Here is a 10400-nt window from a genome sequence, read left to right on the forward strand (position 1 = left end):
GGAACTAAGCCAGGGTTGTGGGGTAAAGAGATGGGAGGGCACAGGTGCCTTCCATGGGGCGGCCTGGGTGAGTGACGTTTAAGCCGTTGAAAGAGTATTCACTTTGGCGTAAGGGAGGCCACTGCTATGATTCACTTCTCTTTGTTGGCTGAATAATCTGGATTCACCAGGCTCAAATTGTTGAGAAGGCCCCAAAGATCTTGGCTCTATCCCTGAGTGTGTCCACAGTCTCCCCAGCAACGCTGGGAAGGCCACTGTCCTTTCTGAACCTCAGCTTCCTCATCTGTGAAATGGGCCCTGCTCACAGGTCGTCAAGGGGCCGCCCCCTCAGTTCGTTGAATTCATGGCCAGCATTTTTAAATTGGGAAATTTGTAATAAAAAGTTAAGTCTCCGAAGCAAACCCAGGCCAGGACTACACGCTGGCGGCCGCACTGAGTGTCCTGTCCTCCTCCCCTGAGGGGCCAGTCCCCTCTGGGTCAGGGCGGCCCCACCTTGCCCTGGGTCAACCTGCCTCTCCGATAGCTGAGTTTGCTGTCTCTGGACCAGAGGGCCTCTGAGGGCCCCTGGTCGTGTTAGCAATCTGGAGACTCTGTATACCGGCTCGGTGAGAGCGCGTACACGTGTGCGCGCGTGTACGTGAGTGTGTGCGCGAGCGTGCATGTGAGTGTATGTGAGGTGAGAGTGCATGTGGGTTGTGTGTGGCATATACAAGCGTGTGTGCGTGTGCGCGTATGTGGGCTGGGTACAGGGTATATGTGAGTGTGCGCGTGCGTGTGTGTGTGTGTGAGAGCGAGAGAGAGAGAGAGAGAGCACTCATGCGTTGTAGGAGGCGATGCCATTCACCAATTCCACTGGAGGTTGCAAACCAAGATTGTGGCTGCAATAAAAACATTACAATGCAACCACTCATTTTTAGGACCCAGCGCGGAGGCAAGAAACGCTAAACCCCGGCTTCCTCGATTTCCTTAATCAAACCTTTTAACGTAATCTTATCCCCTATCTTGCAACTCCTAATCCTTTCTGGCTAAACCCCAGAACCCAATGATGAAGGCAGTCTTTCCGAAGGACTGCAGTGATAGCCGGTCTGTCTCTGGAGAGAGGGATGAAGAGAGGCGCGTCCCACTTGATGAAAGAGGCCTGGTTCGCCCCCCTCCCTCCCTCCCCCCGCGCCCCCCACACTGTGTCTCCGTGGAGCCCCCGGGGAGCAGGAATCAGGCAAACAGGTTTTGATGGGTGTGGCGTCCTAAAGTTCTGCGTTGCCTCAAGGCGGGGGGCCCCCAGCCCCCCCGCCCCCCCCCCCCAGCCCTCCCCAGGGCCCAGGCCTGGTCACCATTAAACCCTGTCGCTGCTGCTACTGCTTAGAAGGGAACCAGGGAGATAAAGTGCAGCCGTTCAGCCCAGGTCCAGGCGGCCCCGGTCCCGAGACCAGCTTGAATCCCGCGGACCTGTGCCCCCGAGGCCTGAGAGTGCGTCCCCCCACCGGGCTCCGACTGGGGAGGGGGGGGGGCGGTGAGAGAGAGCCCCGCACACACGTTGCCCTTTGCAAGCCTGCAGGGGCACTGCCCGCCCCACAGGAAGGAACCTCGCACGGATTCCAGGCCTGTGGTTTTCTCCTCCTATTTGTAATCGTTTGGATGAGGTCAGAATTAAAATCCGTTTCCATGGTGAGAAAGGAGGGAGGGACTTAGAAACCGACACAGACCGGCTCTGGAAGAGACCAGAAAAGGGGCAGAGATAGACACAGACCGCGAGGCAGCGGGGCGAAAACAGGAGGGCCCAGGGGCTGGGCCAGGTCCTCGAGGCCGGTCCAGTCCGCCCGAGCAGGTCGCCGACTGCTCAACTTAGCTAGCGCACTAGCCTGACGCTTGCGCGCTGCACGGGGTGGGAGGTGTCAGGAGCGGGAGAGTCAGCACACCTGTGGGAAGGTAACCGCTGGGGCCTTCGCCAGGGGGCACAGGGGTGAGGAAAGGAAGGGAGGGTCAAGGAAGGGAGGGGCAGAGGGAGGGGCTAGCTGCGAAGGGAGGGAGGAGCAAAGAGGACGCGAGTCCAGACTGAGAAAAAGGCTGGTGGGAGAGGGGGTATGAAGGCACAGCCATCTGAAGGCAGACCAAGAGGAGGGGTGAGGAGGCGGCCAGCCCAGGCAGGAAAGAAGGCTCACTGCCCTTGGCCTTGAACGCTGTGCCCAGCGCGCCCCAGGGCCCTGCGACCCAGCCTGGGGGACCCCTTGCTGGACATAGGGAAGGATGATGGGGGGTGGGTGGCTACAGTCCACCTCCCAAGAAGTTCCAGGAACTTCCCTAGCTCAGCCCCTACCCCCCGTGAAGTCCCCCGCTTTGGGACACTCCAGCTGTCCCCTGAGTGCTACGACTGGGAGCGAGTTTGGTTCAGTTATCCACCAGCGCGAACATGTGGCTCAGAGAGGTTGAGAAACGGACCCACAGCCACAAAGCTGAGCAGCGGGAGAGACGGGAGTCAAACCAGGGCTCCCGTCCCAGGGGACAAAGCCCGCGTTCCTCCCCCTTCCTGAGCCTCGGGGCTGGCACCGACTCAGGGGACTCCACATGCTGAGTTTGCAGACTTCAGCGCACAATCAGGTTGCTTGGAAATCTTGTTAAAGTACAGACTCTGCTTTGGCATTCGAAACATTTTCTAGAATCAAAACATTCCCTGCTAAACGGTTTCCAGCTAAGGCTGCCGCAGCTCCTTTGGGGACACACTCAGAGCAGCCAGGGGCTATGCTGTGCCGAGGACCGCAGCCCTTCAGGACTCAGTTTTCCAAGGTCTTCAACCGGAAGAAAGACTGAGGGATCTCCTGGGGAGCAGGGAGGGGAGAAAACGAGGAGGAAGAGTGCCCTGGGATCAGAAGTGTTCTGGATTAAGTAGCCCCGGACTGTTGTTAGCACCTGCTTCACAGAGAAGCCCAAGACAGGAGAAAAGGGAAAGATGCCGCAGTCAGGCCCCTCCCCGCCCCCCGCCCCCCCCTTGCAGGTACATGCTTCCTGCCAGCAAGGCTGTGCGGGGAACACCCACTTGGGTGCAGACACATCTGGCCTGGGATCCTGGTGACCCCTGGGTGCCGGGTGACCCTGGGAAGAGCACTCAACCTTTCTGACCCTCAGCCTTCTCATCTGTGTAACAAGGAATAACGCACCGTCCTCAGCAAGTGCCTAGGGAGACCAACATAAAATCTGCATTCACTCCCTAGGTGTGATGTTAGGAACCACTAATGGGGGGTGGGGAGGGGGGGCAGGAGAGGGGCTTTTAAACAACACGACTTCCTCCTCTCACGGTCCTGGAGGCCAGAGCCCTGGGTGCAGCGGTTGCCAGGGCTGTGCTGCCTCTAAAGGCTCCTGGGGGGACGCCGCTCTGAGCCTCTTGTGGCTTTGGGTGTCTGTGGGCGGGGTGGGGGGCCTTCCTCGTCTCCTTGTCTGTGGCCGCATCGTTCCAGATCATCAGCCTCTGTCATCACGGGCACCCCCTTGGGTCTCTGGCCCACAAGGTCTGGAAGGTCTAGCGGCAGAAACAGACGGAATGGGGAAGGGACAGGCCACTCACGGCACTGGCTCTCTTCTGCTTGACTTCCCTTCCACCAACTTCCTCGTTGGTGGCCAGGACGCACGCCTGGGCCACTTCCTTCCTGCCTGGCCAGGACGCACGCCTCTTTGTGGCCCGTGTCTTTCTTGCCAGAACCACACCCATAGCCCCGTTCCCGCACCGAGGAAGGGACACGGAGTGCCCAGTTTCGCCTGCATTATCGCACGTGCTGCTCTTAGCAGTACCCCACTGGCATCGGAATTCCCTTCCATCTAGCTGGGCCTCACTCCAGAGCTTCTCGTTTAGCAGCAGGTCAAGGGTGGGGTCCCATGGTCAGCATTTGCGAGTTCCCAAGGGATGTTGCCACTGCTGGTCCAGATGAGACCACTGTTCTAAGGTGAGGGTCTAAGGGGGTGAGGGTGTTATTATCACCATAGTATAAATAAGGAATGAGTGATGGATTCAGAGAGGTGAAGTGACCTGCCCAAAGCCACACGGCTCTAAGCGTTGTGCTCACGTGGATTATGACACTGTTCCCCAAGTGATCTTCAATTCCGCGCCAGCTGTCCCACCCACCTCAATACCTGCCCCCGCCACCCCGCCGCCCCCCAGCTGCAAGCCCACCCCCGCAGAGCTCTGCCCTCATGGAGACGGAAGGGGTTGGTCATGAACATAGCAAGTCCAGCACCCAGGTGGGAAGGGTGGATTCTTATGAACGGAGGGTCAGCCAAGAACTCTGGAAACACCTAGAGAAGTGACGGCTCCCAGATGGGGAAGAGGAGCATGAAGGAGGGCCTCACCGGAAGAGGGACTCTGAGCTGGGTCCCGCAGGACAGCTGAACTTCCAAAGCGGAGACGCCTTCCTGATGCTTGCACATCCTCCACCTTCTCAGGGAAGCCCCCCTCCACCCCACCAACCGCCTCACTCAGCTCCCCCAGCACAGAAGAAGGGGGGGGGGGTGCACACAGAGGGAGGGGGACGGAAGGGGAAGGGAGGGAGTCCCATCTAGGGCTCTGAGCCCTAGTCACTGCACAGTGACTTTGCAGACACCCTGGGAGCCAGCGCAGGTCTGCATGACTGGTGGAGGTTAAATGCAGACACGAGGCCCAAGTTGGGAAGCCATCCTTCAATTTGTAATAAAACCCCTGAGGTAGGGATGATGCACCATAAATCAACAGTCCACGAGTCCCATCGCGGAGTAATCTTTTCAATTATCTGCGTGCCCAGTGCACGTCTCCTAAGATGATCAGAAATGTGCAGCGGGGATGCCGGCCGTGGCCAGGAATCACTGAGGCCTGAACAGTCCGTGTTCGGCTGGTGGGCCCCCGGCACCTCCCAGGGTCCGCTGGTCACAGTCAGAAGGCAGCCGAGCACTGAGGCTCCCCGAGAGAAAAGGGCTAGAGAGAGTGGGCAGGAGGTCGGGCACTGGTGCATCTACAGCATCTCAGGAAAGATGTCTGTGGGCACTCACTGGGCTCCAGGCTCTGGGGACCCAGCAGGGTCCGTGCCCTCATGGAGCTGGCCCTCCGGTGGGGGAGAGAGACAACAGACACAGCAGGGCAAGGTGTGATGGAAAACAGGCAGTGTGAGCCATACCAAGACCTCTCTGAGAAGCTGAAATCTGAGCTCAAATGGGCTCTATCAGTTACAGGCTGGGTGACTTGGAGGAAGTTATTTAACCTCTCTGAGCCTGTGTGAGAGCTCCTCAAAGGGGAGGAGACATCAGCATGTGGTGAGGGCCATGAAAAAGTGAGTTGCTCCCCAACTGCCTCTTTGCTCACCCTGCCCTAATTCGCCTCCTCTAAGAAGGGCCCCCTTCTGTTCCTGCTTCTCCCAGGAGCCTTCCTTGGTTCCCAAGTATAACACTTCTTTTCTTTCCTCTGTAGGCTCCACTTCCTGGTCTTTCCTTCTCTTCACTCACCCTTGTGCATCACAGCCATTTGCATGTTTTCTCACCCCTACAAGACTGAGAATTCCTTAGATGCAGGGTTTCAGTCTGACTTGACCCTGTGGGCCCCTCAGAACTAGCACAGGACATGGTGGTTAAGAGGCAGGTGCTCACATGGCTACTGCCCTGATGGATGGATGGATGGATGGGTGGGTGAGTGTGGGTAAACAAGTAGGTGAATAGGTAGATGGACAGATGGAAATGTGGATGGGTAGGAGGTGGGTAGGTGGAGGGATGGATAGATGGATGGGTGGGTGAGTTCATAAAAGTCATGGGTGGGTGGATGAATGGATGGGTAGATGGATGGATGGGGTGGATGGGGTGAGCGGATGGAAGGATGGATGGATGAATGGATGGATGGATGGATGGATTGGGTGGACGGGGTAGGTGGAAGGATGGATGGATGGATGGATGGATGGGTGGATGGATGGATGGATTGGGTGGATGGGTGGATGCATGGAAGGATGGATGGATGGATTGGGTGGATGGGGTGGGTGGAAGGATGGGGTGGGTGGAAGGATGGATGAATGGATGGATGGATGGATGGAAGGATGGATGGATGATGGGTGGATGGATGACAGATGGGTGGGTGAATGGGTAGATGGATGGATGGATGGATGGGTGGATGGATGATGGATAGGTAGGTGGATAAGTGGATGGATGGAGTGGGTGGGTGAATGGATGGATGATGGATGGTGGATGGATGAATAGGCAGGTGTTGGATGGGTGGATGGATGGATACATGGATACATGAATGGATGGATGATGGATACCTGGATGGACGGACGGATGGATGGATGGATGGATTGATGGATGGGTGGTGGAAGGATAGGTGACTGAATAGCTGGGTGGGCAGATGGCGGAGTGGGTGGGTAGATAAATGAAAGTCAGTACTTGGAAAAATAAGAGGATTAGAATTAAGGGCACTGAGGTGGGGCAGCTTTGCAGAGGAGGAGGAATATTTTTTCCCCAAAGATAGAGAAATTTGTTCTGAGGCATAAAGGGGGAAGTTGAGGAAACACTCTCATTTTCCCTTCATTTAGTCAAACATTTATCTGGCATCATGCTGGGTTCCAGGGATCTGAAGAAGCTTTGTGGCTAAGTAGGGAAAGCCACAAGTGAGCAGGCAGTGAATGTGTGTTGCGGCCGGCACTATCTGAGCAGAGTTCAGGGGACCTACGGGAAGAGCGGCTAATCTCCCGACACAAAGAGGGCCGCTGAAGGGCTCCTTGGCTCCAGGTGATGCTGCTTCTAAGCAGCCCCCGCTCTTGGCAGCAAGGTGGCTTGGGACCATTTCTTCGCCACCTCTGGCAAGCCTGCCCACGCCTGAGCCCCAACTCTGGAGCTAATGCCTGCCCGGGCTCCCTGGGGACCACCATTTGGCACAGGCTTGTAGAGGCCGGGGGATTTTCTTTGGTTGCTCCCAGTGATCCCCACCGGATGGAATATTCTCCTCCATCTTGTACACGAGGAACAGGAAGTTCAGGAAGGTGAGCTGCTTTCCCCAAGGTGACCCAGCTGTGGAGCCGAGGGCATCAGAATTCACACCCAGGGCAGGGTGACCCCGAGTCCCATGTCCTTCCCACCACCCTGTGCCGCTGCTCTGCACGGATGTCCCGTCTCCGTTGCTAGGGTAACCTCCCTCCCGGCCCAGCAGTCACCCCTCCTGGAGCGTGATTCTTGCACCTGACATCATAATCCTCTGTGACATCTTAATCAGCTCCCAGGAAACTGACGGTGCCCACAGCAAGCAGCAGTATTAATGCCCAGTGAGTCAGCAGGGCCCGGACCCGGCCCACCTGCCCTGCCTCAGCCTTAACCCTCGCCTGCCCACCCCAACCCTGGTTTCAGAGTCAGATACTATGCTACTGAACCCTCCTAAACCTCAGTGTCCTCATCTGTAAAACGGGCTTAAGGATTCCCGTCCAGCGACCGCATAAAACCACGCGACGGCTTTGCAAGAGCTGGTGATGATGCTGTGTCATCTCAAGGACCTGTGGGTCCTGGGAGCTGTTTATTGCCAGTATTATTCTGCTCTGAGCTGGCTGCTCTCGGGGCCGGGGGCACCACAGAGCTCCCTGGGAGAAAAGGGGTTCTGTTGTGGGTTGCATTTTGTCCCCCCCTCCAAAGATATGTCCAAGTCCTAACTGCCCCGCTCTCTCCCATGCCAGCACGTGGGACCTTATTTGGAAAGAGCATCTTTGCAGAAGTAATGAAGTCAAGATGAGGTCATACGCGAGTCAGGTGGGACCTTAACCCAATATGACTGGTATCCTGATAAAAAGAGAGAAATTTGGACAGACACGCAGAGGGAAGATGGCGTGAACACATACGGACCAGAGGAGACCAGGGCAGAGACTGGAACGATGCAGGCACAAGCGAACGGACACCGAGGGTCACCAGCCACCGCTGAAGCCAGGATCAGACGAGGAAGGACTTTACCCAGAGAAAGCACAGCCCCGAGGACACCTTGATCTTGGAAGTCGAGCCTCTTGAACTCTGAGAAGACGTACTTTGGTTTTAGGGCTCTGCTGGCTTCGGAGATGAACACGTGTCCTAATAGGACAGCCTCCATCCCAAGTCCCACGTGGTGGGGCTAAACCTCCCGGAGCCGCATGCACCCTCATGGACAGTGGGGAGGCCGCTCTACTGAGTGGCTCCCAACAGGTCACTACTGAGCCCATCTTCCAGAAATGGGGACCACGATGCCACCTCGCAGGTCGGAGGTGAAGAGAAATGGCATCAAGTCTGAGAAGGGTCAGCAGAGTTGGCGGGTTACCTGTTTCCCGGCATCCTGTGGCAGATTTTCTATTGTTTTCCGATTCCCATCGGAAGCCCTGGGTCTCTGCTCGGGAACGCGCTGGCGTCCGGGAGAGGATGGCTGAGCTCTTCGAAGGCTCCTCTTTGAAGACCCCCATCCCACCCCGGGCCTTGCACATGGACAGCAAACCTGGCAAAGCAGGAGGAAGGGCCCTTTGATGCACCCTCATTTCCTCCTCTGCTCTCCCCTCCCTCCCCCTGCTCTCCCTTTCATCTGGCTCCCTCCCTAGCCGAGACCCAGTGCTGGCTTGGTATTTGAGACCAATTCTGCCCCAGACGCACCAGCTGAGTAGAGCGACCTATGGTCCCCACCTTTGATGTCCACGCACATGTGGAGAGGGAGCAATCGCAGGGGGCTTTTCCTGCCAAAAAACATTTGTTTCCTTTCTTTTCTTTTTTTTTTTTTTTTTTCTGCATGAGCCTCCCCTGATCTTCTGCCCAAAGTGTCAACTTCTTCTTTGAGGAGACTCCCTTGCAAGGTTCAGATCCTCCCCTGGACCCTCCAGCGGCTGAGTGACCTTGGGCCAGTTACGCATCACCTTCGTGATTTTGGCCAGCCCTGGCATGGAGAGCACAGGACAGATCCCGAGTGGCCAGGAGGGATTCGATGAGACGGTGTGAATGACCAGCTTGTGTCGTGGTGGCGATCATAGCGCCACTAACATTCTCCTCGTGTCTGACGTCAGAAGCATAGTCCACTAAGCGCCTTGCCTCGGACCACAGCCTCCCAGTGCCTCTGTTTTCTCATCTGTTCAATGGGTTAATGGTGCCTGGGTTTAAGCGTTGTTGGACGCATTCATTGAAATGATTAAAGTGCTTAAGGCAGAGGCAACATCACTGCCTTCTTTGCATCGTGAGGGTAAAGTCTCAACGTCAGCCCAAAGAATTCTTGCCCTTCAGGATGGAGACTTCACAGCATACGCAGAAGAACCACTGCCCAGCCCCAGGAGAGTCTCGGGGAGGGTTATTCTGTCTGTAGTCAGAAAGCAGAACTAAGGCCCCTGCCTGTGACGCGGGGAGGGGTGTGCTGGGCGGGCTTCTGTTTTTCTGGAAGGGTTGTAAACACAGGATAATGAGGGCTTGAGAAGGCAGCTGTAATGACTGTTATTGCTGGCGAAAAGGAGTCCATAGGAGCCCCGAACTGTCCCATACTGCCCTCTGACCAAAAGTGCAGGGCGTCTGGGAGTACCAGAAGGCAGGCGGGGCTCCTACAGACCCTTGGGGTCACCTCCCTGGAGCACACCCCCTGTACAGCCTGCCCCCTCCCCACCCCCCTGCCTCTGTGCTCGCTGTTCTCTCCAGAACTGGTTCATCGTCCTCCACCTGGCTGGTCCAAAGATAGTGGCCCGCAGGCTGCCGGCCTCTGGATGGGGGTTTAGGGCAGGGCCAGGAGAGTTGTCTTGGGAAAGTGAAAGAGCTCCCCAGGAGCTGTGCAGCACCTGACGAGTGTCTTGCCTTCTCTGGGCCTTGGCCTTCCATCTAGAAAATCGGATTCAAACATCTCCCGGTCAGCTCACGGTCCCTGCAAGGCTCAGATAGAGTTTGACATAGAAAGTGGCTGTATCCTCTGGGATGTGCTCTAAAAATCCGTCACCGGGGCTGTTCTTGTGACATCACTCCATGCCAGGACAGGGCTCTTCTGGAAAGCCCAACGACCTCTTCTAGTGAGAACACAAGTTTTACTGCAGACTTTCTGAGGACCCAGCACCGTGGCAAACACCTCAAGTGCTTTCTCCTGTTTACTCCTCATGACATAAGGCGAGCGGACTCACGAGGCCCATTTTACAGATGAGAAAGCTGAGCCATGAGGAGGTCAGCAACTTTCCTAACGTCACGGAGAGTATGTGGGAGATGGATTCAGTCATTCAAAAACATTTCCTGAGCACCTGCTATGCGCTCCGTGCTTGGTGCTAAAGAGAGAGCCCTGAGCCAACCAAGCATTTGCCCTGGCGGGGCTGAACTTGAAGGCGGGGAGACAGAGAACGAACAGGTAAAGGGGCATAGTAAGACGTTGAATGGCAACGTGTGCTATGGAGAAAAATAGGGATAGAGGGAGTGGTTGTCTGGGGGAGAGTTTTGTGCCTTCGAGAATGTGG

This window comes from Leopardus geoffroyi, chromosome B1, assembly GCF_018350155.1.
Source record: "Leopardus geoffroyi isolate Oge1 chromosome B1, O.geoffroyi_Oge1_pat1.0, whole genome shotgun sequence".
Classification (NCBI taxonomy): domain Eukaryota; kingdom Metazoa; phylum Chordata; class Mammalia; order Carnivora; family Felidae; genus Leopardus; species Leopardus geoffroyi.